Source organism: Colobus angolensis, unplaced genomic scaffold (assembly GCF_000951035.1).
Source record: "Colobus angolensis palliatus isolate OR3802 unplaced genomic scaffold, Cang.pa_1.0 Scaffold32, whole genome shotgun sequence".
NCBI classification, from domain to species: domain Eukaryota; kingdom Metazoa; phylum Chordata; class Mammalia; order Primates; family Cercopithecidae; genus Colobus; species Colobus angolensis.
In genome coordinates this window covers 10,101,838-10,129,370 of record NW_012116488.1, presented here as the reverse complement: position 1 = coordinate 10,129,370, position 27,533 = coordinate 10,101,838, and the positions used below count along the sequence as shown (strand labels likewise).

General features: G+C 45.2%; 1 long non-coding RNA gene across 1 annotated transcript in view; it reads left to right on the top strand.

Annotated features, from left to right (window-relative positions):
- The window catches only part of LOC105518492, a 48,461-nt gene extending 21,255 nt beyond the window's left edge, over positions 1–27,206 (top strand). Inside the window, exon 2 of the long non-coding RNA XR_001002843.1 lies at positions 24,397–27,206. This is a non-coding gene — a long non-coding RNA (uncharacterized LOC105518492). The remainder of the gene's footprint in view (positions 1–24,396) is intronic.
- Positions 27,207–27,533: the final 327 nt, after the last annotated feature.

Here is a 27,533-nt window from a genome sequence, read left to right as displayed (position 1 = left end):
TCTTCATTTATTCATTGTTCTGGTCATCCAGTGGACCCCTTTCGTCTGAAAGCCCATGTCCTTCAGCTCTGGGAGATTCTAATGGAACTGATTGTTTAAAAATCTTCATTTGTTTTCCGTTCTCCATATCTGAGCCTCTTACTTGTCAGCTCTGAAATCTTCCAGAATGGGATTGTATTCTTCTACATTTTTCTCATTTCTTTGCCTTTTTGCTCTTTATTCTAGATTTTGTTGACTTCATTTTCCAGTTTGTCATTTTGATTTTTTTTTTAACTTTTAAAAAACATGTTGGCACTAACATTTTTAACCTCTGAGAGCTTTTTTTTTGTCTCTGATCATTTCTTTTCCTAGAATCTATTTTTGTTTTATAGCTACTAGTACACTGAGTGCTGGAATAGTAATTAGAGCATTTTGTTTGTTTGTTTGCTTTAGTCCATGAATTATTTCTGTCTCCTCTGTGGTCAGTTTTTGATTGTTTTGACCCTGCTCTTCCTGCTGCTCACTTTCTCATGTGCCTTTTCGCTCTGAGTTGAAAAAAGTCTAGCAGCTGTTGTGAGATTCTTCTTTGGCCAATGAGTAAACAGGCTGAGAAAGACTGGGTAACTGACCAGGGTCACCCAGGTAGAAATGTGTAGCTGGTAACCAAACCCCAGTCTTCTGATTTCTACTCTGCTTCCCTTCCCCCCAAAACTTGATTGATTTCAAGTAGATTTTAGGCCAAGACTTGTCCCACTTTGCTGAATGCATAGAGGCCGGCATCTCTTGGTAACTGGGGCTGTGGGAGAAGCTGACTTTCCCATCACTGGTCTGTGACTCATCCGTGGTATGCTGGAGGCCCCAGGAGCTCTGTGGTTGTCAGGAGACCATGCAGCCACATCTGGGATGGTTGGTAGCTTCTCACTGGCCTGATGTCCTTTGTCAAAGATGAGGCCCCAGAATCCACTCCCAGGTATCCCACAGCCCCCACAAAAAGCTCAGGCTTCTCCCTCTCAGAACAGGAGACCTCTGCTCTGAGATGGGGACCACAGTGGAGCAGCACCCACTAGAAGGACTCCTGGGTCCCCGAGGCTTGGTTAGAAGTAAATCTTCACCTGCATGCGGAAGAATTCAAGGGAGTGTTTGACTGCAGGCAGGCTGCATGTCTTAGTCCATTTGGGCTGCTATAACAAAATAGCATAAATTGAATGGCTTCTAAACTACACACATTTATTTCTCACAGTTCTGGAAGCTGGGGATTCTAAGATAAAGTTGCCAGTAGATTGAGTGCCTGGAGAGGGCCCGCCCCACGGTTTGCAGATGGCCTTCCTCATGCTGCCTCCTCACCTCTAGTGGAGGGAGATGTGGAGAGCTGTCTGGGGTCCCTTTTATAAGGACATTAATTCTGTTCATGAGGGCTCCACCCTCATGACCTAATCTCATTCCAAAGGCCCTACTTCCTAATACCATCACCTTGAGGGTGAAGATTTCAACATGTGAATTTTGGGGGCACACATTTAGATCACAGCAGTGCAAAATTAGGAAAATGTGAAAGAAACCGTTAAACCATAGATACTTTAGCTCATGTCACCCTCATCTTCTGCTCCTGCAACTTTCTCCTATAGAATATTCCGACTTGCAGAGAGAAACAGTGAAATCATTCAAAGGAATTTCCCGGCCCTCCAGCTTTGGGATGCTCCTTAGATCACATGGAATCTGAGACTGAACCATTTGTTGGGAGCTTTTCTTTATTCCTTTATTTTTTTTCCATTTATTCAGCAGACGTATATGAAATCTTCCTGTAAGCATAAAACGGTGCTTATATACAAGAGGTGAGAAGGGTGCAGAGTCAATTAAGATGCGGTGTCTGTCCTCAAGGGCCCTGCAGCTCAGAGGGAGAGACAAACTTGTGAACAGGTGCACTGTGAGGCGGAGGGAAGGCTGCACTGCTGAGAGGTACAGTTAGTGGGCTGCGTGATTGCCGGGAAAGGAGTGATGAATTGTGCTTGGGGGAACTGAGGCAGACTGGTGCAGAGACGGCACCAGGGCCGGTCTGGACAGAAAGTTGAGTGTTATTAGATGGAACCAGTAAAGGGGGCAAGGCACGGTTTGAACAAGAGCCAGGGGTCAGAGGCTCACAAGTGCCAGGCCTGTCCCAGGGCTGCTGGCTCCAGTTGGTGGGAGTCCAGGGCAGCAAAGGACTTGGCCATGTGAAGGTTTGGGTTTCTCGTCTGGTGAGGGCACAGTGCCTCCTTCTTAGGTCTGTGCTGGGGAGTAAATGAGCCAGCTGGTGCAGGAGGTGGGCTCCATACTGATTGCATAGTAAGCCTTAATCCAAGTTAGCTGTCATTGCTTATAACAAGGTGGCCAATGGTTCCACCTGGCCTTGGAGTGCATACTAGTTTGGAGAGCAAGTGGTGCCGGGTTTCACAGAACTGTGGGCATTAAAAACAGCTCATGGCAAAAGGAGAGAAGCAGATCCCCTTAGAAGGGGTGCAGCCACCTTCTCCACATCACCATTTTGTAGACAGGCAAACAGAAGCTCATAAAGGAAAGATGTAGCCCATTTATGTGCAGTGTGACAGGACTGAAGACATGTGATTTATAGATGCCTTTTGCTTCTTTTTTGTTTATTTAGTTGGTTAGTTATTTTGTTCCCTTTACCTATTTTTTAAGACCGTATTTTTCCCTGCTTTTTGTTTCAGTACTCATGTATAGATTTCTTTCTTTTATTTTCTAGCATAATGTTTGAGATGGGTAAGAGACTGTCTGGGCAATAGCTTCAGAAGGTGTGCGTTTAACAGAGAAGCAAGCAAGTGCTGTTGTCTGGCTCGGCGTAAGAGCTTTCTGACTAGCAGAGCTGACAGGAGCCATTGCTTATGGACTGCTTTGGGAGGTGATTCATGCAGCCCCGGAAATGCTCAAGCAGAAATCTGGGCAACCATCTGGTGAAACTAGTAGAGAAGGGAATGAGGGTTCAATGAGTGGTCAGACTGGAAAAGCCTGAACATTCTCTTCCTCCGCAGAGAGTTGGGGGCCAGGGATTCTGCTCATGTATTCAGACCCTCCTGCTGTAAGCATTTTGTGAGCCTCTCCTGGGCACCAGGCCTCATATAGATGCCAGTAATAAGGATGTTAAGGGACAAAGGCAGGAGATGTAAATTTTCTAATGTAGAGCACAGGAGTTAATCTTGTGGATTTGGGCTCAGGACAGCCCCAAGGGTTGACAGCCCTGGCGCCTAGCAGGGCCATCATGGACAAATTACTTAACCCCAGGGAACCACAGCTTTCTTTTCTGGAAAATGGGCAGATATTTATTCATTGAGCCTCTGCCGTACAGCATTGTTCTTGGCACAGGGCTGCAGTGAAGGACATGATTGTTGTCAAGTGGCTTCTCTTCAAAGTAGGGAGGAGAAATGAAAAAATAGCATACTTTGGAGTAGGGAATCCTACTTTTTTTGGTACTTCGATGAAAATGAAGTAGGGCACATAGCTGGAGAGCGATGGGAATGGGGGACCTTTATAGGCAGGGTATCCTGGAAGACTTTTGCTGCAGGGACATGGTGTCTGAGCAATCTGAATGCTGTGATGGAGCCAGCCAGTGCAAAAGTTTGGGCAAAGTGTGTTCCAGTAGAGGAGAGAGTCAGTGTAAAGGCCCTGGGGTAGTATTTTCCAAAAAGATCAAGGATGTTCAGTCCTTTAGTTGTGATGGGATTGACAGAGAGGGAAGAGTAACAGGAATTTAGATAGCTAGGCAGCAGTAGTATCATGCATATTTTTCCAGTGTAGCACCTTATAGCAAAGTCGTTTTTTTTCAAGTCTTTTTTTTCTTTTTAACTGCTGTTAGTCTGGACATGTATTAGATCAAAATTGTAAGCTTGACATCTCCCTGCGTGTCAGCCGCAGTTTCTTCAAAAAATTGTCATTCAGAAGAATGCTATTTCCAGCCTGGACAAAACACAGTTGGAGGGATCCATATGCAGAGATGAGAATTTTTGTATCTCAGAAGATGGTAAAACCCACCCAGATGTCTAGTCATGTCGGAAAAAATCACATTAAAATGCAAATGCTCCTGAGTAAGTGAAATGTAGATGGGTGCAGCCCGCCAAAGAAATATATTCATGAAATACAGGCTGTTGATCCATGGCTAGCATAGGCCAAGCCATTTGCTCAGCAAGACCTGAGCTCTAGGAAATCGCAATTATGGGAGCTGTTCTGTGCCCTTAGCAAACCCTGATCTCCCCAGGGGCATTTGGAAATGGGGACACTCAAGTGCTGGGTAATCATGGGATGGGGTGGGGGAGCGTGCTTCGTAAAAGGACAATCTGACCACATCCGTTTCATCATTTGTTTGAACCTCTCAGCATGGACCTTGGGGACAAAGACTAGAGACAGTGTCACCTCCACCTTCCCAAGAGGAGGGGATCTGCATTTCCCTGCATTGTTGAACTTCTATTTCTGATCCTATCAGGGACTCTAAGCTGGAATTCCTTAAAAAGCATTCTCCTTTCATGGGTGGGTCTTTGAAAAAGCATTGAGAACATAGATTTTCTTAGTAAATATCTGTTATTTGCAACTTTGAGCCATAAGACATAGCAGTGGAGAGAGAGAGAAAAATGTGTACCAAACAAGATGACTGTTTCCCATTGAATCCATGCAGCAGTAATCAGGTAGGCGTTATTATTCCACTTTGTAGACAGGGAAACTGAGGCTCAGAAACAATAGAGTGGGGCCATTCAGAGCATGGCCTTGGTGAAAATGAGAGAATCCCAGCTCTCTCACACCCTGAGAAATGGGGAGACGTTTCTCCCACTCACTGGCTCCACATTTGCCCAAATGTGATCATAGCGCCTTCCTCTCTTCTGTTGTTGCAAGGATTAAAATTGTTGATGGACATAAAGTGCTTAGAACATTACCTGGCCCCTGGGAAGCAGTCAGCAATGCTAGAGGCTCTGCTGACTGCTTTAAATGTGACCACGGTCACTCAGCAAGCAGGAAGTAAGAGGTGATGACATCAACATGACTGTCCCTGTGCAGGAAGACCAGGCTCAAATCCCAGAGACCCCCTGAGATCACCCGTGACAAACATTCAACACAGATCACAAACGAGCATTGTCCCGCTCACACAGTGCTTGCTCAGTTACCCGTGGAATTATTCTCCCCACTTTACAGATGAAACAAAATGATATTCATTAAAAAAAAAACTTCTTTTCCTTAGGGATTGCAAACAAAAGCCTCTTTCAGCCAGTGTTCTCGTTACCTACTGCTGTGTAACAAGCCAGCCTCGAACTTGTGGCTTGAAACAGAAGGTGGTTGTTATCTCGTGGGGTTCTGTGGGTTGACTGGACTCAGCTGGTGGTTCTCATTTTGGGTCTCCTGGTTATTGCGGGCAGATGGTGCCTGGGGCTGGAGCCACTGGCTGGCAACTGGGCTGGGCTGGCCGGCACAACCAGGGCTGTAGGTCTTCTCTGTCCCCGTTTCTCTCCACCTGGCTAGCTGGGGCCTCCTCACAGCAGGTGGCCTCAGGGGAGTTGGATTCTGACATGGCAGCCAGCTTCCGAAGAGGGAGTGTTCCAAGACACAGGAAATGGAAGCTGCTGGACTGTAAGGCTGGCCCAGGAACCTGCATGGGCTCTCACTCAAGGGGAGGGAGCATGGACCCCTGCCTCGTGACTGGAAGCAGGGAGTGGCCATCTGTAATCCCCCATCGCTGGGCAAGGTGGATTCTGCAGATCCTGGAGGGCTACGTATGTGTAATAGTTCACTCCCCTGTAGCATAGGTTCTGCTAGGTGCCTCAGCACAAACCTGGAGCCTTGCTTGATCCTGCTGGAGACAGAGGCCATCACTGACTCCTGTTAGGGGGCCTGGGTGGTTGACTTAGACCAGAACCTGCCTCTTTGGGGATCTGGGCAAAGGTCACTCTGGCAGACAGACTGAACCCAGGCAAGCAGTCAACATTCAAGGCCTGTGGAGGACATGCTGGTGATAGGCAGAGCATGGTGGGAGGGAGTGGGAGAGGACAGGCGGGCCCTGGAAGGATTCAGGAAGGCAGGCAGGCCGACCTCCAGGCCTCAGGAGCACAGCCAAGGCCACCGGGCAGGTGCAGGGCTGACCACTCTGTCTGGCGGGTGAGGGACAGGCATGAAAGTCAACAACCCAGGCCAGGGTCACCAAGCAGGTTCCTGGGACAGGAGCTCAGCCAGAGGCCGAGTCCTAAGAGGTGGGCCACAGCTGTGGTAAAGCCCAGATGTCATCTCTGAAACACAGAAGCTAGGGCTCCCAGAACCCAGGGCCCTTGAGGCTCAGCCCCAGAGAGATGGGGAGCCCCTTCCAGGCCTCGGGCCCTGAATGCTTCTGAGAACCAAGTCAGGTAAGGTCTGCAGAGAAAAGTCCAGGAGGTGGAAGGGCTGCCCGGGCTGGGTACCGTGCAGGGCCTGTGTTTATATCCTCTTCCCCTCAGGACACCAGCCCTGGCTGAGGACCTGTGCCGGATGTTCCAGAGTTCCCTTCAGTTCTGGGGTTTTCTGTAACCAAAGACTGACCCAGAGCCTGTCACCAAAACCAGCTCATTCCACCAGGGCCCTGGAAGCTCTGGTTCAAATCCAGCACTCCTTAGCCTCTGTTCCCTACATCCTCTAGAGGGATTGATACTGGAGCAAATTCTTAAGTAGGACTTAGCAAAGACCCTGGTGGTTTGGCCTAAGTGTTTGTGGAATCGTTGAATAAGGGACTTAAGCATTACCCCTTTTTAAAATTTTGAGCTAATGTAGAAGTAGCTTCTGCACCCAGTGTCCCCTCCAGTGAACATCTTATATAACCCGAGTGTAATCAGCAAATTCAGGAAGTTACCAATGTGCAATACTGTTAATTCAATTGCACACTGATTCAGATTGCATCAGCTTTCCCACGAATGTCCTTCCGTTCCAGGATCCCGTTCCAGATCCCACACTGCTCAGTCGCCATGTCTCCTTATTCCCCTGCAGTCTGGGGCAGTTTTTCACTCTTTCTTTGTCTTCCATGACCCTAACACTTCGGAAGAGCACTTGTCAGTTATTTTGCTGAATGTCCCTCAGTTTAAGTTTGTCTGAAGCACTTTTTTGGACTGAGGTTGTGCATTTTTGGCAAGAATCCCACAGAGCTGATGTTGTGATCTCCTTGGTGCCCTATATCAGAATTCATGGTGTGGACATCACTGGTGACATTGACCTCGATCACTGGGTTAAAGGGATGTCTGCCAGGCTTAACTGTAAAGTTACTATCTTTTCTTCATAATTGATAAATACTTTGGAGGAAATACTTTGAGACCATGTGAATCTCTTTCTCCTTAAACATGAGCTCATTAGTTTTAGCATCCATTGGTAGATCTTGTCTACAATAATTATTACTGTCGTGAGTGCCTCCTGGTGATTTTTCTGTTTCTCTCTCTTTGTATTCCTACATTTATTAATTGGAACTCTACTGTAAGAAAGAACTGGTTTTTCGCCCCCATTTATTTATGTGATTATTTATTTATGTCAATGAAAACTCATAGACATTTCTTTTATCCTATGATTTATAATCTAAGACTGTAGTTATTTATTTTCTTGCTCAAATTGTCCCAGCTTTGGCCATTAGAAGTTCCTTCAGGTTTGCTCCTGTGTTTTCAACCAGCCCCTCCACCCCCACCTGTTTTTGGAACACTTCCTTAACTTTCTGGTATCACAAGATGTTCAAGGCTTATCTTTCTTGTATGTTCCCTTCCTCAGCTCTGGAATCAGCCACTTCTCCAAGGAGCCCAGGTTCATTTTATTGGAGAATGGCATAGAGAAACCAAGGTTTGGGTGCCAGGTATGTTTATTGCTACTGAGCTGTCATTGCTTTTAGGCCTTTTAGGGGACATCACTGGGAATGACATGGACAGGCACTAATCCACACGTGCACACTCACCTGTATTTCTGTGTCTGCCTACCTGGATGTATATTAAAAACCATGTGTTTATATTGGTATCTCTAGTTCTAGTCCAACATCACAAGGCTCATTTTAACCTTTTCCCTTTCTTGAAACTTTTTTATCCAACAACAAGAAACCCAGCTTTTGTTAGCTAAAATATATTTATTTAATTCTTGTATACACTAAAGTAGTTTCAGATTTATTAACCCATGCCCCCATGAGAAGCACATTTACCCAATTACTGAGTAGGTGATAGTGTTTGTGTACAGTCTTTTTGTCTTCAGCTTTATGCTATCCAATCAAAATACTGTTTTCCAAAATTACTTAGGTAAGTTCTTTTCTTTCCCACCCCCTTCAGTGTGGTAATACTATTTATATGTAATAGTTTGGTCCACTTATTAATGTTTACATTCCATTCTGGGTTTCCTTGAGGTCTTGGTTGGTTTGAATTGTTTTGTGTGGACATGTGAAAGACATGCTAAACATCTCAATGCTCCTGAGTCAGATCTATAGCAAAAGATACACTCAGAGAAGCATCACTTCCTCCCCATCCTCACCATCGTGGTCCTACCCCCCTCTTCTCTGCATCCCTTTCTCTCCCACCTCCTCTAGGGAACCAGTCTCTTTAATTTCTAGTTTACCTTTCCTGTATTTCTTTTGCACAAGTGAGCAGATGCATGCATGCGTTGTTGTAGCCCCTTTCTTCCATGAGGTATAGCATGCACTTTGACACTTTGCTTTTCTAAGTTAACATTGGGTGCTTGAAATCTCTCCAAGTCCATTCATAGGGTCCTTCCTCCTTCCTTTTTGCCACCACATCGTACTCTATGTGTGGATGTGCCGTAGTTTTTTCAGCCCTTCTCCTGTATCTGAGCATCTAGGTTGCTTTTCATATTTTTGCATTTACAAATGATGCTGCATTGGATGAACTTGCACGTGTGTTTTTGTAGCATTGGAGGTTATCTTCAGGGTAGAGTCTAAAAAGTGGAGTTGCATAGTTGGAAGGGAAATGTATACGTGGTTTTGTTAAGTGTTGTCAATTTTGTTTCCAGAAAGCTTTGCTTTCAAGGATTAGAAAATATTTGTTTCTTGTTGGAAGTCAACGGTAAGCATAAGGGGCAAGGTGGGGGTATTGCTACTCTTGTTACGGGATCTTTAGGATGTTGCTTTTCTGGCCAGAAATCTCTGTGGCCAGTGGTGCCTTTGCCCAAGTTCTTGTCCCGCATCCAGGAAGAATGAGATATGCAGACAAGTGGAGGGTGAGCAAGATGAAGAGGTGCTTTACTGAGTGTTACAACAGCTCAGGGGAGATCTGCAATGGGTAGCTCCTCTCTGTAGGCAGGTCATCCCGTTGAGTGTTCAGCTCTCAGCAGAGAAGAGGCCCTGGAGTGAGTGGCTCCTTTATGCCAGCAGGTTGTCCCACCATTTCTTCAGCTCTCAGCTGAGAGGAGGCCCTGGAGACGGTGACTCCTCTTTGCAACTGAGTCTCGACATCTCTGCGGATCTCTGAAGCCCTCAGCAGAGAGCATAGATCCTCTCTGCAGTTGGTCCTCCTGTGGTCTCTCTGTCCTCTCCATCCTCTTCCCTGCTCTGGCTGACCCTGGGGCTTTTATGGACCTCAGAGGAGAGGAAGTGTGTGCCAGGTGGTCCATGGGCAGTCATGGGTGGGCCTGGAAAAGGCACCACAAGCCCCAGTTCGATCTGCATGACTGGCAGTCCGGTCCCCAGCCTTCAGGCTCTCCCTGGCCTTAAGGTGGGGCCTTCCTAGGGACCCACCTCCTTCTGCTCAGGAATCTGTCTACCTCCTGATGCTGTTCATGGCACCCAGGCCGGGTCCCAATTTTGCTCTGAGATCAGAGCAGATGCCAACAGCAGGGAGAAGTCAGACAGTGGGAAGAGGCACTTCCAAGGCTGTGAGGCCAGGGGTGACTTCCCAGGTCCCCGGGAGTGCAGGGAGGCCTGAGTCTGCAGCCACAGTTTGGGCAGCTGCAGCAGCACCCAGTGGGGTGGGGCTCCAGCCTACTCAGCCACTCCAGATGGCCTGCCACTGCCATCACTCTGATGGAGGCTCTTTCTCACCAGGCAATGATCTGTCAGGCAAAGTGCGTCCTCCCATCTGTCCTCTCAGCATCAAAGAAGGGCAGATGCTGGTGTCTCCCTGACAGCTTACTGAGGGCTGTCCTATACGCCGCCTTGTTTTGTCCTCTAACAACCTCATGAAGAATCTGGGCTTACTCTACTGTTGGCTCCATTTTAGAGGCGAAGAAACTGAGGCTAAGAGAAGTTAAGAGATTTTCCCTTGGTCACAGAGTTAGTTGGGATCACAAGAGTCTCAAATTTAGTTTTCTCAGATTATGGCCTTCTTCCCCTCTCCATGTACACTATTGGAACCATGAGAGGCCTTGGCTATCACCCAATTTGAGCCCATCATGAATCCATTACGGATGAGGACCAGAGAGGAAGGTTGATGTATTTTAGGTGACACAGCTCATTGAGGGCCATACCTGGAACCCAAATCCCTGGGCCCTTCCCCTACTCCCTGTTAGTCCTGGGAATTGGAGGTAGAGTCCCCCTGGCAAGTGGGGTCCATGGCCCGGTGGAAGTGGCAGGCAGGTGGCGGGTGACGTTGCTGGGGTGGAGGTCTGCTCCATAGGCCTGTGTCTCATCTCCACTGTTGAAGCATCCTTGCCTCAGAGACACCTGATGACTTGTGTTCCTCAGGGAAGTCTAGACTAACAGAATTAACCTTTCCCACAACTGAAAAACGTGTTCTCGTTGAGCAAAGGAATTACTGATTAATTTACCCTTAAGTGTCAGTACAGGGAGCTGTTTTTTCTCTCTTTAGATCAGTGTTTAAACTTTTCTCACTCAACACACAGTAAACTAATCCCTCCTTTCCATCAGACTTCCGGGGGAGAAAGAAAATAAACAAGGTTATCCTTGCTGCCATCTCTTTTTTTTTTTTTTTTGGAGATGAGGTCTCACTTTCAGTGGCATGGGGTTCAGTGGCATGATCTTGGCTCACTGCAACCTCCTCCTCCCAGGTTCAAGTGATTCTCCTGCCTCAGCCTCCTAAGTGGCTGGGACTACAGGTGCGTGCCACCACGCCTGGCTAATTTTTTGTATTTTTAGTGGAGACGGGATTTCACCGTGTTAGCCAGGATGGTCTCGATCTCCTGACCTCGTGATCCGCCTGCCTCGTCCTCCCAAAGTGCTGGGATTACAGGCCTGAGCCACCACGCCTGGCCGCTGCTATCTCTTTATAGGGAAGTCCAGCTTGGAGGGCTGGGCTAGGCTGTCCCTGCCCCCCATCTCAGCTGCCTCTCAGAGTAAGCCAATGCATCCACTCACTCTCAGTACAGAACACCGTGGCTGCCCCAGGCCGGGCTCAGGGGCCAAAGAACATGGAGGTGAATCAGACCCACCCAGGCCTGACCCTCCAAAGGAGCTCAGTTTAGTGGGGGAAAGACCCAAATCAAGAGATGGTCACAGGATAGGGCAGGAGTTGCCCAGACATCCGAAGACGGGGTCCTAGGAAATGCTACCAATGGAATTGAGCCTCAGAGGGCCAGCAGTAGTTATGCAAGCCAAGAAGAGCATGTGAACAAATGCACAGAGGTTAGAGCCGCAGCAGGCGGTGGTGGGACAGGAATGTGGTGGGCATTTGAGGGCAGGCAGGAGATGGGCAATACCTGAGAATCATGTCGGCTGCGTGATTAAAGTGGCAACTTAGTTTATGATCATTTCTTTACTTTTTTCACTGCCATATCCCTAGTACCTACAAACTTCCTGGAATGTTGCAGAGGTTCACTAATTATTTTAAGTCTCAATTCCTTATCTCTAAAATGCAGATAATGCTTATTTTTGTCTGTGCTGTCGCAGTGTCTCTAGAATAGGGTCTTGGCTGGGCATGGTGGCTCACTCCTATAATCCCAACATTTGGTGGAGGTGGGCAGATCACTTGAGCCCAAGAGTTTGAGACCAGCCTGGGCAGCAGAGTGTGACCTCATCTCTAAAAAACAAAATAGAATGAGTCCAGCATAGAGTAAATACTAAATAAATATTTGTTGAGTGGGTGGATGGATGGAGGAACTGTATTTACTAATTAGTAGCTATGACTTTTATCATCATGTGTGGCTGGATAGTAGCTAAGTAGCTACTGGCTCCATCATGACAGATATCAAGTACAAAGCCAGATCCAGCAACATCTTGGCAATTAGAGAGGGGAAGCAGTGTAATTAATGCTAATCATTGTGAACCTTCGTTGATCAGAGTAAATGCTTTACAGATGTTTTATCTCTTCAGTGGTCCTTTGGAACTCCTGGGAGTAATTCCTATCACCAGGGATGGCCTGGCTGCCATCTCCCTTGAGTGGCCGTCTGATGACAGCCAGGCCATTCTGTGGCTGCCTGTGCTAGGCATGGGCACATGTGGAGGAGTTTGTCCTTTGGAAAATTCTTGCCCAGCCCCTGATGAAGACCTTGCCTGGGTTCAGACCCCGTCACTCAGAGACTCCCAGCTCATTTCCTGAAAGCCTGGAAGGCAACTGTGGAATGTTGCCAGAGCCGGCAGCCCCCCTGTCCAGACATTTAGTCCTGGAGAGCCAGTTACTCATTTTACTTTCTGTGGTTTGATTTTAGGAGCCAAGTGAGTTTCAAAAATTCAGTATAAAGTATCTAATGCATACAAGAGTATACATAGTGTATATGTGTGATTGAGAAAATAAACAGGAATTGAACATGTATGTACCCATTGCATCTAATGAATAAATTCCTCAAGTGCCTTGCATGACTTACAAGGGCCTCTATTCTAGTCCCTGCTTCCCCCTCCAGCCTCAGCTCTTAGGACAACCCCCTCACCATGCTGCTGCACCAGTCCTCCTCGATGTAGCATTCCGTGTGTAGACTTGCACATTTTCTTTGCATCTGCCAGTCCCCTGCCTCAGTGCCCTTCTCCCACCATCATCTGAGATGGTCCTACTGGCCTTTGATGTCTCCACTCAGACCTTCTATCTTCTGGGGACAGTTCACTGCGTGCCCTCTCTGCAGTGTCCTGAGCCCTCATCACTATAGTGATCAGTTTGTGTTTTCCCCTCCTTGGGCTATAAGCTCGTTGAAGGCCAGAGCTGTTGTCTTCCATTTGTATATGCCCATTGCTATGGGCGGCTGTGTTTCAGGTGACCACTGAGGTCTCTTCCTTGAGGGGAGAAGTTGATACTTCCTCTGTGCTCTGGCCTCATCTGCTAGATTTGTCAAACAGCGATGCTAAATTTCCAGGCAGGAGCTTGTCCTTGTAGATAGGATCAGCGTGAACCTTCCCCGCTCCAAAATATGGAAATGTTCTCAAGATGGAGAAACACTTGGAATTACAATTGAGCCTGAGCCACTCCATTGAAAGCAGGCAGCGAGTGATGGAAAGAATTTGGATAGAATAGTCCCTGTCTTCCTTTTCCGGAATGTCTGGTACCTTTTAGCACATCAGGGAGCACAGATTTAGTTCTGAGACTGGCATTATTTTGACAAACAAGTTGGTACTAGAATTAAATGACACAAAAGCCAACTCCCATTCAGCCTGAACATCTCTGCTGTATTATAGAAAAGCTGTCAGAACCTCTCTCGTTTGTCATTTTTCACATACAGCAACGACCCCTTTTGGTTTTCAAATTCCAGCCTCTCAAGCAGAGAGATACTGACACCAAGATTTCTCCTTGCACGCTGGCATTGTTCTCGTCACTTGGCTGGTGAGGTTCTTCGAGGATTGTTGGAAAACAGAAGCACTCGTAGTCTTCGTAGTTTTACTTATTTATATATTAATTGCTTTGAATGTGATAAAAGTAAATTAACATAATCAACTATGTTATAGAACATTTCTGATTTTTCCCCCAGCATGTTTTTCCTAGACAAGTAAGTTTTAAAAATCTTACTTGCACTGTATTGTACTTTGTATTTTTACTTTAGTCCCTGTAATCATGTTGAATTTATGTGATCATTGACTTTATTTAATATGGAAAAGCTAGTTTCTTCTTAAATTTGCATTATCTAATATTCTCACTAGCTACATTCTGCATTCCACGCTGCCTTTTATTGTAATATTATCTAAATAGATGCAGAAAAATGGAATTTTCTCTCTTAAAGTATTTTACATTTGAAATATAAAAGAACTAGATAACATTTTTCTGTTCAAATGTGTTTATTTTAACATTGTTTGGTTAAAAAGATAGATGAAGTTCCAGTCAACCACTTTTTCCCCCTGAAATTTCAAGATAATGCTGTACTAACTGTTCTAGATCTAACATTAACTTACCCTTCCCTGTGATAACATTGTTTGAACTTACTGAGAAAATATTCCCATCATTAACAAAAATAAACTGTTTAAATAATTTTAAAAAATTATTTGCAGTCGTAAGTAGAACTGAATTTTAATATCCTGTGTTTTTCCCCTTATCACATCATGGGCATCTTCCTTTTGTTTTTGAGATAGTCTCACTGTCTGACCCAGGCTGGAGTGCAGTGGTGCGATCTCAACTCAATCCAAGCTCCACCTCCCAGGTTCACGCCATTCTTCCCAAGTAGCTGCCTCAGCTTCCCAAGTAGCTGGGACTACAGGCGCTCGCCGCCACACACGGCTGATTTTTTAGTATTTTTAGCAGAGACGAGGTTTCACCGTGTTAGCCAGGATGGTCTCGATCTCCTGACCTCGTGATCCACCCACCTTGGCCTCCCAGAGTGCTGGGATTACAGGTGTGAGCCACCTTGCCTAGCCAGGCATCTTCCTTTTTTTTACCACATGGTCTCTGTCACCATCCTTTTCTTTCTTTCTTTTTTTTTTTTTTAATTTTACTTTCAGTTCTGTGATACATGTGCAGAACTTGCAGGTTATTTACATAGGTATACATGTACCATGGTGGTTTGCTGCACCTGTCAACCCATCATCTAGGTTTTAAGCCCCACATGCATTAGGTATTTGTCTTAATGCTCTCTCTCCCTTTGTCCCCAACTCCCTGACAGGCCCCGGTGTGTGATGTTCCCCTCCCTGTGTCCATATGTTCTCATTGTTCAACTCCCACTTATGAGTTAGAACATGCGGTGTTTGGTTTTCTGTTCCTGTGTTAGTTTGCTGAAAATGGTCACCATCATTTTCAACTGCCAGGTAATGCATCAGTGAGTCGTAATCACACGAATTTTTCATTCCCCAGTTTACTATTGATCACTGAGTGGCTTGGCAAGGGACGAACTCCAATTCTTAGAATTGGCTCTGAGAAATTGGTCTAGAGAAGTAATAAAGAGGAAACTTCACCAGCAAATAGAGGCTGCAGAGAGTGCCAGGACCCAGCATCTTGGATATCGCTCAGCCATGGTCTGTCCAGCAGGGTCACTAACCTAGCGACCTCTAAGTCCTAGATGGAATTTTTTTTTTTCTTTTGAGACAGAGTCTCAGTCTGCCACCAGGCTGGAGTGCAGTGGTGTGATCTTGGCTCACTGCAGTCTCTGCCTCCTGGGTTCAAGTAATTCTCCTGCCTCAGCCTATTGAGTAACTGGGACTACAGGCGTAGGCCACCACACCCAGCTAATTTTTGTATTTACAATAGAGATGAGGTTTCACCCTCTTGGCAAGGATGATCTTGATCACTTGACCTCGTGATCCGCCCACCTTCACCTCCCAAAGTGCTGGGATTACAAGCATGAGCCACCATGCCCGGCCGCTAGGTGGACTTTATAGCAACCTTGGAGAAATGTCGGCCAGAGGAGAAGGCAAATAGTAACCAATTGACAGCCTTGGAAGAGTGCTAACGAGCTAGTTGGTATCAAGCTGGAAACCTAGTCAAAAACTGGAAGGTGAGTCATTTAGACAGCTGTATGGAGAGTGTGCACATCCTGTGTGTGGATGATCTGAAGCTGGGAGGAGAGTGACTATGTAGGAAGACAATCATCTGGGAACCAAGGTGAACTCAACAGATTGGCACAGTGGGCAGAGGTCAGCCCCTTGGACTGTAATGTAAATACGAAGTCCTGTTCTTGGGTTAAAAATGCTCACCTTCCATGAACAGGAGGGAGCAATTGGGCTTTGCAGCATCATGAGTCACAGCATGCTGTGGGGGCCCCAAAGTGAAGTGGTTCTTATTAGCATCCATGGATGTGCCACATCCAGGAGGGAGAGGACAATGCTGCCCAGTTTGGGCTCAAAAAACTTTCCCTGGAATAGTGTTTTCCTTGTGCGTGCTGTGATTTTTAGGGTGGGCCTTCCCAGGAGAAGGGATCATGATTAGGAGTGGCTCTTTGGACAAGTAGGGAACAGAAGGTGCTTAGCTGGACAAAAGGGCTTGTGAAGTCATGAGAATGAGCCTGTCATCATCATTGTCATCATCATCATCATCACCACTTAATCGTAGTGGCCGCCATTCATCAAGCTAGGAGACTTACACCTAATATCTTTAATCCTATAAGCTATTATCCCTGCTTTACAGATGAGGAAACTGAAGCTCAGAGAATGAAGCAGCTTGCCCCAGTCACATAGCTGATAAACCACTGAGACAAGGTTGGATCCCAGCTGTATCTGAAGCCAGAGTTGTCATTCCTTCAGTATCAGTTTTTCAAAAACTGTGGTGCTACCTTGCAGAGGATAACAAGGACTTGCTTTTGTTCAGTTCCTGGTTATAAAAGTAGTTCCAGTGGGTGCAAGCTAAGTGAGAATATTTTGTTGTAAAGCAAAGGGCTTTCCTGACTGAGCTATCAGCTGGTAGAATATACTTCCTGAGAGGTGGTAAATTCCAGAATGATGGGAAGTCTTTAAGAGGACGCTTGGTTAGCATTGAGTATTCTTCTAGGGGGAGTTCAAAGAAGCCAACAAAATAAACTTGAATACCCTTTGTGTACAAGTAAAAGCTCCTTGGTTGCATGCAACAGATACTGGTAAGAAATGGGTTCCAGCTGCCTTAAGTAAAAACACTGTTTTTTTTGCAGGGATATGGGGTAGTTCCTGGGATAGAAGGAAATGGTGAACTGAGCTTTAGAAAGGGCAAAAGTCAGCCTGGCTCCAGGCATCCAGGCAGCAGCAGCTAATGGAACCTCATTTCAGCACCGTGGCTAGGATGAGTCAGTGTTTACGGTTACCCCACCTGCTCTCACCCTACCTAAGACTAAGCTCCAGAGAGAGAGCGTCTTATAGGCTTAGCCAGGATCCAGACCCATCCCCATGGTAGCTTGATTGACAGCCTCCATTGGGAAGGGTAATTTTCCAGAGGAAAATCGAGACCCTGATCCCAAAAGAAAGACCATGGATGCTGGGCAGGCCCAGTGAGCCATGACCTCGGTGTCTTCTATACCCTGACCGGCTGGGATTCCACACTGAACCCTGAGTCCCCCTGCAGGGCTCTCCCCAGCTGCCCTGCAGCCTCTAGGCCCAGACCATGCACAGTACTGTGTCACTGTATATTCATGTGGTTTATTTTCCAAGACATGCATCCTAACTAAGCAAATGATTAAAAACTCTCAAGTGTGCTCATTGGAAGCAGCCCAGCAGAGGACTGGCTTGCTGAGAACTGTGCTTGAAAGTGAGTTGCCCATCGCCTTGGCACAGTAGGGGTGCTCATGAGGAGCACTGTGTCTTTCCAGAAAAGTGGCTCCCTTCCTGGTTACCATGCAGGGCTTCTTTTGGCATTCAGCACAGCACTTAATATGCCCAGTCTTTAAAACCCTGTGTTGTTTTTGAGAATGGTTTTTGCTAATTAGTTATTTGTTTTAATATCAGTATTGTTTTATTGTTAATTATGTAGTTAACTAATAAGTTTTAAATCAGCAATTGACTTTTTAAATATGGAATAGATATGAGAAGCATATTTAGAATGGAAGTATAAAGAGCAAGCGCTCATGTATCCACCACCAGCTTGAGAAATATTACCAGTGGCTTAGAGAGTCCTTGAGCATCCTCTCCATCCTGTCCACTTAGTGGGAACCACTACGCTAGCTTTGGGGTTTATTATTCTCTTGCTTTTCTTTGTGTTTTTATCACACTTGTATCTCCATATAAAATATTGTTAGATTCTCCCTGTTTCTGAACTTCCTACCTAAGTGGGAACATCCTTTCTGTGGTCTTTTGCAACATGCTTTTTCACTCGGTATTGTATTTGCAATTCATCCATGCAATGGCACATTCCAGCATTTCATTTTTTCCTCAACGCTCTGTGTTATTCCAGCCTGAGAACCTACAACAGTAGATCCAGGCCACTGCGGATGGCCATTGATGCTGGATTCAGCATTTCGCTTATGCTGACATTGCTGTCTTTAAATGCTCTTATCCATGTACCCTGCTGCGCATTTGCAGGTGTACTTGGTGTGTATCTCAAGGTGGCATGGCTGGATCACTGGGGTGTGAGTATGTTTGGCTTTATAAGATAATGCCATCCTGTTTTCCAAAGTGACAGTATCCACTGATACTCCTGCAATAGGTATCTGGAGAGTCCCTGCTGCTCTACAGACTCTGTCAGTGTTCGGTGGTCTTGTCAGATGTTTTAGTTCTTGCCAATCTTATGGCTGTTTGATGGTAGCTCACTGTGTTTTAATTGGCATTTCTCTGATACTGAGGTTTAGGTTCTTTATGGCTATATACTCTCTTGAGAAATGCCTGGACACAGTTTTGCCCAGTTTTCTACTGGATATTTATCATTTTCTTACTCATTTGAGAATAGAATGATGTGTAGTATATATCCCAGTTTGTGGCTTAACTTTCTGCTTTTGATGATGCTTTATTTTTTGATAAACAGATATTGAATTTAAGGTTGTCGAATTTCCTTATAGTCTGAGCTTTTATGTCTTGTTAAGATACCATTCTCTACCCCAGGGTCATACAGATATTCCTTTATATTGCCTTATAAAAGTTTTGAAGTGTTCTCTTTCTATTCTTGGCTATAATCCATCTGGAATGGATGAGCTACTAGTTTGATTTCATTTATCCTTTCATACAGATACTCAGTTATTCCAACATTGCTCATCAAAGACCCATTTTCCCCTGTGGATCAGCAGTGTCCATGTATGTGTGACTTTGCTTTTGTTTCTTTGGCCTATTTGTCTAAGGCTTGTATAAGCCTTAGACCTAAGACATATTGATGTTTTATGAGGCAGATTTCCCTACCTTATTCTTTAGTAAACATATTGGCTGTTATTATCCATTTGCTCTTTGATAGACATTTTAGAACCTACTTATCAAATAACACCAAAAACCTGGTAGACATTTTGACTGGAACTACAACAAACCTATTTAGGAAAAACTGATGTTTTTAGGATATTGAATCTTGCATATTGAAGCTGGCATTCCATGAAGATGGTATATCTTCCTTTTCATGTTGGTCTGCTTTTATGTCTTTCAGTAAAGTTTACAATATTCTTTATAAAAATTTCACACCTCTTTATTAGATTTATTTCTGGGCACTTTATATTTCAGATTATATTGCAAATACTGTTTTTAAAAAATGAACATCTTGATTGAGATATAATTCACAAACCACAAAATTCATCTATTGGAAGTGTACAGTTTCATGACTTTAGTATATTGAGTGTATTTAGAGTTGTGCAACCGTCACTAAAAATCTAAGTTTAGAATATTGTTATTATTCCAAAAAGAGACGCCTTTACTATTATCAGCCAATCCCCACTTCCCCCTCCATCCAGCCCCTGGCAGGAAGAAATGAGTAAATGACAGAGTCAATAAATGAATGTATATACCTTTTAGCAGGCGTTATGTCAGACATTGACTGGCCCCAGCCTTTGCTTGTTTTTTTTAAATGTTTTTACTTTCATTTTTTAAGTTTTTTACTTTTATTTTTTAATTTTTGTGGCTACAAAGTGGGTGTATATATTTATGGGGTACTTGAGATGTTTTGATACAGGCACACAGTGTGAAATAACACATCATGAAGAATGGGGTATCCATTCCCTCAAACATCTATCCATTGAGTTACAAACATTCTCATTACACTGTCTAATTCATTTTTAAATGTGCAGTTATTTTTTTACTTGTTGCTTATTGTTTCTGTTTTCCTTTCCCATCTCTATCATTGCTCTGGTTTCTAGGCTAATCTCCTGGATTCTGTGAGTCTCCTCCATCACTCTTCATCCTTCAGACCCTGGCCAGACAACTTTTTCCAAAGAAAACAATATTCTAACCACTCCATTTAAGGAAGCCCTCAGTAACTCCCGGGGGAATCAAGCCACACTCCCAACATGATGTCTACAGGGGAATTCAAGTTTCCAAGTTGACGACTTAAGCAACTTGGAAACAGATGCTTGAGATGCAACTCTTCTGTGAGTCCGAGAAGGTCTCTTCTAGGTCTTTGTTTGCTTCAGAGTCCTCAGAAAGTAAACACAGCTGACCTGATTATTCCCCTCCACTTCCTCCTGAGTCAGAGTTATCTGGGGTTACCTCAGGAAAGAGGCTAAATTAAGCCTTGAAACGAAGCAGCCTCCATGACAGGCACTTTGTTCTGCTTGACTGACTGTGATGATGGGTCTTTGGTTATAAAGGCAGCACTAATTGCATCTTCTTAAACCAACCCTGGCCATCTATTCCCTGACCTGCAGAGACTGGGAGATGCCAGGTTGCCCCAGAGTACCCACTCATTCATTCAGTCACTCATTCATTCACTCATTCAATTTTCTTAAGTTCCTGCTCCATGCCCGGCACTACGCTTGGAGGTGGGGATTCAAAAGTCCTTCCTCCAAGGGCTTGAAGTCTTTCTAAGAAGATGAATGATAAACCAGAGACTCCATAAAAGAAATGACTAGTGCTTGGATAGACATCTGTCCAGGGCAGTAAAGGGAGTGGATTTCTAAGGTTCTTACAACCAGCTTCTCATGACTTTGTGCAAAGTTTGAGCCATGGAGTCGCCAAAATAAAAAGAGGGGATCCACTAACACCTACAAAGTAGCAAACAGACACAACCACTTTGAAAAGCTGTTTAGCAGTATCCATTACCATCAAACATATGCATACCCTGTGCCTGGCAGCTCCTTTTCTAGGTATGTATGTAGTCAATAGGAAATGCACATGTGAATTTTACATTAAAAGAGAAAACTGTAAATAGATACTGAACTGTGGTTAAAACATGCAGCATGCTTCTGTGTTTAAGGGCAAATGAAATAATATTTGCAATTTAGGCCAAGCATGATGGCTCACACTTATGATCCCAGCACTTAGGGAAGCTGAGGCAGGAGGATTGCTTGAGCCCAGGAGTTCAAGACCAGCCTAGCAACACAGTGGGACCCAGTCTCTACAAAAAGAAATTTTATTAGGTGGGCATGGTGGTGCACACTTGTGGTACCAACTGCTCGTGAGGCTGAGGCAGGAGGATCATTTGAGCCCAGGCAGTCAAGGCTGCAGTGAGCCGTGATCACACCACTGCACTCCAGCCTCGGCAAAAGAACAAGAGCCTGTCTTAAAATAATAATGATAATAATAATAGTAATAATGATATATGTAGTTTAAAGTACACCCAAAAAAGAAGATAGATGAATAAGGAATGGGCAGATACGTGACAAAGCAAGTATGGGAACATGTTAGTGATGGATTTGAGATGGTGAGTTTATGGGTGCTCACTGTAAAATTCCTTCAAATTTGCTGTATGTTAAAAAACTTCATATGAAATATTGGGAAAGATGTATGTATATGCTTGCCCAAAGATACGTACAAGAATGTTCATAGCAGCATTATTCATAATAGCCCCAAACTTGAAGCAACGAAAATGCCCATCAGCCACAGATAGAGACATAAATTTTGGGTGTAGTGATCCAGCGGAATACTGTTCACATATGAGAGTGAATAAGCCACAGCTATACACAAAGACGTGAGCAAATCTCACAAACACAGTGTAGAAAGTAAGAAATCAGACTCAAAAGAGGACATACTGTGTGATTCCATTTACCTAGAATTCAAAACCAGGCAAAACTCATCAATGGTGTTAGAAGCCACAATAATGGTTTTCAGGAGGTAAGGATAGTGACTGGACGGGGCACTGTGGGAGGCCCCTGGGTGCTGGAAGGCTCTGTTTCTTTTTCTCAGTGCTAAACAGATATGAAAATGTATCAAGCTGTACACACTTTGTGGACTTTTCTGTATGTTTACTATACATCATTAAAAGCATACGAGGGGAGAAAAAGCAGGAAAACCAAACGAATCCAACTAGAAGCTTTCCCTAACTGAGCTATGGGAGTAGGAACCCACTGTAGGTCTGTCTAGTAAACCAAAGTTGTGAGGAATATGAAACTTGCCTTTAGGGCATTCCTTTTGCACATTTTCGTGTTGCATCGGTTCCTCCATTCTTCACTGATGTGCTTGCCTCTCCTTCGTACAGATGTTCATTCACATATACTGTCCTCCGGATCCAGAGCCACTCTGTAAGGTGCGAGCGACCCAGCCCTTTCGGGGCTCACGTGCACGGAGGGAGGGGCGTGCAGACATTTCATTTCCCATTTCGTTTCACATTCCCACATTCCTGGATTCCCGTTTGTGATCCTTCCTGGATGTGTGTCCTAAGATAGCGTTCGAATGAGAGAAACAGAACCAGTAAGATATATATAGGTGTGTATAAAGAGATTTGTTATACAGAATTGACTCATGTGATTTTGGAGACCAGCAAGGCCTGAGATCTGCAGGGTGAGTCAGCAAGCAGGAGACCCAGGATGGCTGGTGGTGTGGTTCCATCTGAAGACCTGCAGGCTGCAGGCCCAGGAGGAGCTGCCTGAAAATCGACCGTTCCAGTCCAAAGGCAGGAAAAAGCCATTGTCTCAGCTTGAAGGCAGGCAGGCAGGAGGAATTTGGGGGAATGTCAGCCTTTTTGTTTCATTCGGGCCTTCAGCTGATTGGTCCATCACCACGCACATGTAGGAGGACAGTCTGATTTCTTCAGTCTCCCAACACAAATATTAATCTCATCCTGACACACACACACCCGGAATAACGCCTGACCAACTATCTGGGCATGCATGACTCAGTCAAGCCAACACATCAGTTTAACCATCCTCAAACCCTGAAGCATGAAAAGCCTTCTGACTCTAAAGGTGCAGCCCTCCAATGGAGGACATGTAGCTGTGTGGCTGGCCTGGTGCACATCACGTCACAAGTGGACGGGCCGCCGCCACCACACACACTAGTCCTATTTTACTTATGGTTTGGACCAGCAATTGGTGGAAAAGAAGGCTTTGGCTGCCCGGTCTGCCTCCTGGATGGCCATGTTTTTTGTCTTCGAAAATAAGTTATTTTGATTATTGCAATATGTATCATGCATACAAAAAGAGTAGCTGGAAGATATGCCGGCAGTTTAAAGGAACAGTTTAAAGCTTAACAGATGGCAGATGACTAGTATCTGAAGGCCACTGGTGCCCCTCCTTCATGGCAGCCTGCTCCGCTCTTGCCTGGAGAAAGCCACTCTCCTGAGTTTTATGCTAGTCATTTTGATGCTAATCATTCCGTTACTTTTTATGAAAATCAAAGAGCTTATCTCTAAAACAATAGATGACTTGGTTTTGCCTGTTTTGAGCCTTTATAAATCAAATGGTGCTGCACAAACTTGTCTGCCATGTGCTTTTTCCCTCCGTTAAGTGTCTGGGCTTTGTTCTTCCTGTTGCATATAGCTGTAATTCATTCATTTCACCATCATATAATATTCCATTGTAGAGACTGACCACCACATGTTCATCTGCTCTCCTCTCGGTGCATATCTGGGTAACTTCCAGTTCTCTGCTATGGCAGATGAAGCCCATGGGAGCAGTCCTGTCTATGTCTCCAGGTGCACGGAAGCGAGGCCTTCTATAGGGTATATGCCTGGCAGAGCAGGTGTCCAGTGGTAGAATATGTCTGTTCACTTTTCTGGCTAATGCCAGGAAATTTTCTGGAATGATTGTAGCAATATCTATTTCTACTAGGGATTATGATAATTTCTCATGGTACTACTCATCCACACTGTGCATAGACACTTTACCATCCTGCCTGGTCTCCATGAATCACCTTCCCTGGCTTCCAACCATCCCTACCCATACCGCAGTCAGAGCTTTAGCATGGTAGGACTGTGATGCCCCCTACACACTTCGTGGATACTCAGGACAGCACGTTTCTTGGGTGTAAGCTGATATGTGAGAGTGTGTGAAATTCCCACCACCAGGACGGAGGGCACAGACTTTAGTTTCACTGCAGTGCAGCTGACCCAGTTTCTCCTTCAAGGGAAAGGGGGAAAACCAGCTCAACAAAGTGGGTGGTGCCCGGGTAGACTTCTAGGCTCCTCTCTCTGTACCAGTGTCAGGACACTCATCTTCTAAACCAATTAGCCGTGTTCTGCCATTTTCCCATGGCCAAGAGCAAGGTGTCCCAAGATAGGATCCTTGTGTGATTTGTCATCCCCACAGCATGGTCTGACCTGCAAGCAGATCACCCACTGCAGATCTGCCTGGCTATGGAGGGCGTGCTTATAAGTGATCATCTTTTGTGCTGCCTCTTTCCAATTACAGGTTAGCCTGGTGAGGAAGATAAAGACATTTGCAACCAAGATGGTAATCACGAGTGGAAATGATGAAGACAGAGGAGGTCAAGAAAAAGAAAGTAAGGAGGAGAGTGTCTTGGCAATGCTGGGGATTATCGGGACCATTCTGAACCTGATTGTGATCATATTTGTCTACATATACACCACCCTGTGAATGGCCCAGAGCGTCCTCAGAGGCCTCAGGATGGCCGGAGATGGAAGTCCTGCGTGTCGGCATATCACTGACCAGACCCTGCGAGAACCAGCAGGCTTGACCCACCCACACCACCCAATCAAATGCACCTTCAGACTTTACAGAAGGTCACACAAATAGACCGATCCTGCTGCAGGGAGCAGACACTAAAGCACAATGATTCCAACAAAACTCATTCACAGCACTAGGAACTCAACGTCTTTGGCAGGGGGCCCAGAAGAATGCTTGGACGACCAGCCTCTGACACCATCGGTGAGCAGATGGGTGCAGAAATTCATTATTCCAGATCGCTGACGGATATCACATATTTGAAAAGATGAATAGGGCAGACACGGCTCAGATGTGTGTCTCCCAGGACAAGTGTTTCATCTTCACTTGACGAGCTATTTAGTGGAAAAACCACAGGGGCAGCCCTTTGACAGGCATCCCATTCATCAAAAGTGTCTACCTATTTGATACCGGGGAGATAACTTATTTTTCTTTTTTCATTGGCTTGATGTGTGTATCTGTTCATATCAAGGTTTATAAATATATATTTTTAATAAATGTGCTCTATTTTTTAGCATGAACCAAATACTTGGAAAGGCACTCCCAGATCCATAGAGCTTTCCTTGGTTTTATCTGCTTTGTCCCTTCCTCCCCCAACTGCAGGTGTTCTCTTGTGGAGCCATGCTAGTCTTCTTGTCTCATCTCGCATCTTTTACTTTTGCGCTCTTGTTCTCTCTCTCTCTCTCCTTCTCTCTCTCTCTGCCTCTTTGGTCTGAAGGACATTTTCCCATACTACCAGCCACGGTTTTGGTTGGTGCATGTTTCAAGATTGTCTGTTGAGTGGCTTTTTGTTGTTCTCTCGGAGATGTCAAACGATTGTGGGCATGCAGACCTTAGATGCACCCTATCTTTACTGAGAATTATGCATGAATAAGGGCTGAGTGATAGGTCAGCTTAAAATTAAAAGGACTACCGTTGAGGAAGAAGAGCGTGGCTATATTTGCAGATGAACTTTTGAACAGAATATTCAGCTTCTTATTGGCAGCGTTATTGTTTCATTCTTGTGACCATTCGTTTATCAGATTTTGATTTTAGTGGTCATGTACCATGACAGTTGGGAAGAACAAGGCGGAAAGCTCAGAACTAGGTGCATTACTCCTTCCTTGGCAAGATACATGGGATCCTCTTCAAAAGTGGGTGGGGTGTAAATGACACAAGAACTCCCCCATGAGAGCTCATGGTGGTTCAGGCTGTGAGGACAGCCCTGTGACAAGTGACTTTTCAGGGGCGTAACGAGGGGATTTAATGATTGCCCTAAAGGACTGCTGCATTTTTAAAGCCCCTGGTTTACACCCACATGAAGCAACTTCCTCTCTGGCAGGGATGGTTGCATAAAAACAAATTGGCTCCCTTCTCCTGGCTCCCTGAAATGGGCCCTTGCCTGGCTACAGTGACATGGCCTAAAAGAGAGGGTTAGTATTCCTTCTGCCATTGCCAGCTGTATTAATCTGTTTTCACACTGCTGATAAAGACATCCCCAAGACCGGGCAATTTACAAAAGAAAGAGGTTTATTGGACTTACAGTTCCATGTGGCTGAGGAGGCCTCACAATCATGGTGGAAGGTGAAAGGCACGTCTCACATGGTGGCAGACAAGAAAAGTGAACATGTGCAAGGAGACTCCCATTTTTAAAACAGATCTCGTGAGACTTCCTCACTATCATGCAAACAGCATGGGAAACCTGCCCCCGTGATTCAGTTACCTCCCACTGGGTCCCTCCCACAACACGTGGGAATTCAAGATGAGATTTGGGTGGTGTGACAGCCAAACTGTATCACCAGCCTTGCCCCTAGGCAGAAGCAGCAGCAGTCTGCCTGGCTGGATTCAAATTATTCTGAGGCTTCTATAGTCTATGCCTCCATATCTCTCCCTCACCCATGCTGTGGTGTCTGAAATTCCATCATTAGAGAGTCATTTCTTGGGCCCTGTTAAAGGGACCAGGCTCTTTTATAAAGCAAATGCTCCTGAGCAGCTGGCTCTGGCATTGATTTATCAGATATCTCTTCCCTGCCAGAAGGAAGGAAGCTAAGGTGCAGGTAGGGCATACTGTGTGCCCAGGCACTGTGCCAGAAGCTTTGGATACTTGGAGTCATTTAATTCTCGTAGTAACCCTGTGAGAGAGGGAGGTTTTCCTCCCCCACATTGTAGAAGAAGGGAAAATGGTTCAGAGAGATCAAGAAATGTCCCTGAGATCACATTGCTCCTAGTGGAGTCAGGATCCAAACCCAATGTGTCTGATTCCTTAGCCCTTGGGGGTCTGGAGGCTGCTGAACAAGAGAGGAGGTGGAGAGGAGAGAAAGCCGCAGGAATACCACCGTACACCCTTCTCCCTCCCCTGTAAAAACAACCCTGGGAACTCCTTGGACACTAGCAGAATATCATACACTAAGGACAAGGGATGAGAGGAGGCTGGTTAGAAATAAAGCAATGTCAGGGGAAAGGAGCTACTCAGTAGGCTCTATGTGATTCTAGAAAGACTGTATGAAAATTCTGAACATTGAACAGAATAAACAATAAAGGTGCAATGGAAAAAAATACTCGATGTCTTTTCTTTCAACATTGTGGGATATAAAACATTTCAATGTCAGTCCTTTGCCTATACATAGTGTTTATTTATTTATTTATTTATTTTTTAAACTGAACATGATGCTGTTAAACAGAGACTGTTTTGTGTGGACTGTAGAAGCCTCCGTGATTTTTCAAGTATATGAATTTGAAATGTATTGGGGGGAAAGTGCCTTTCCAATCCTCTGCTCCCGCGATGGTTCTTCCAGGTTGTCCTAATCCACAGCCTGGAAATAAAGCTGCCTGTTCAATGTTGAACAGAGCAGTGACACTCTTTCCCACAGCTCCAGCATGCCCTG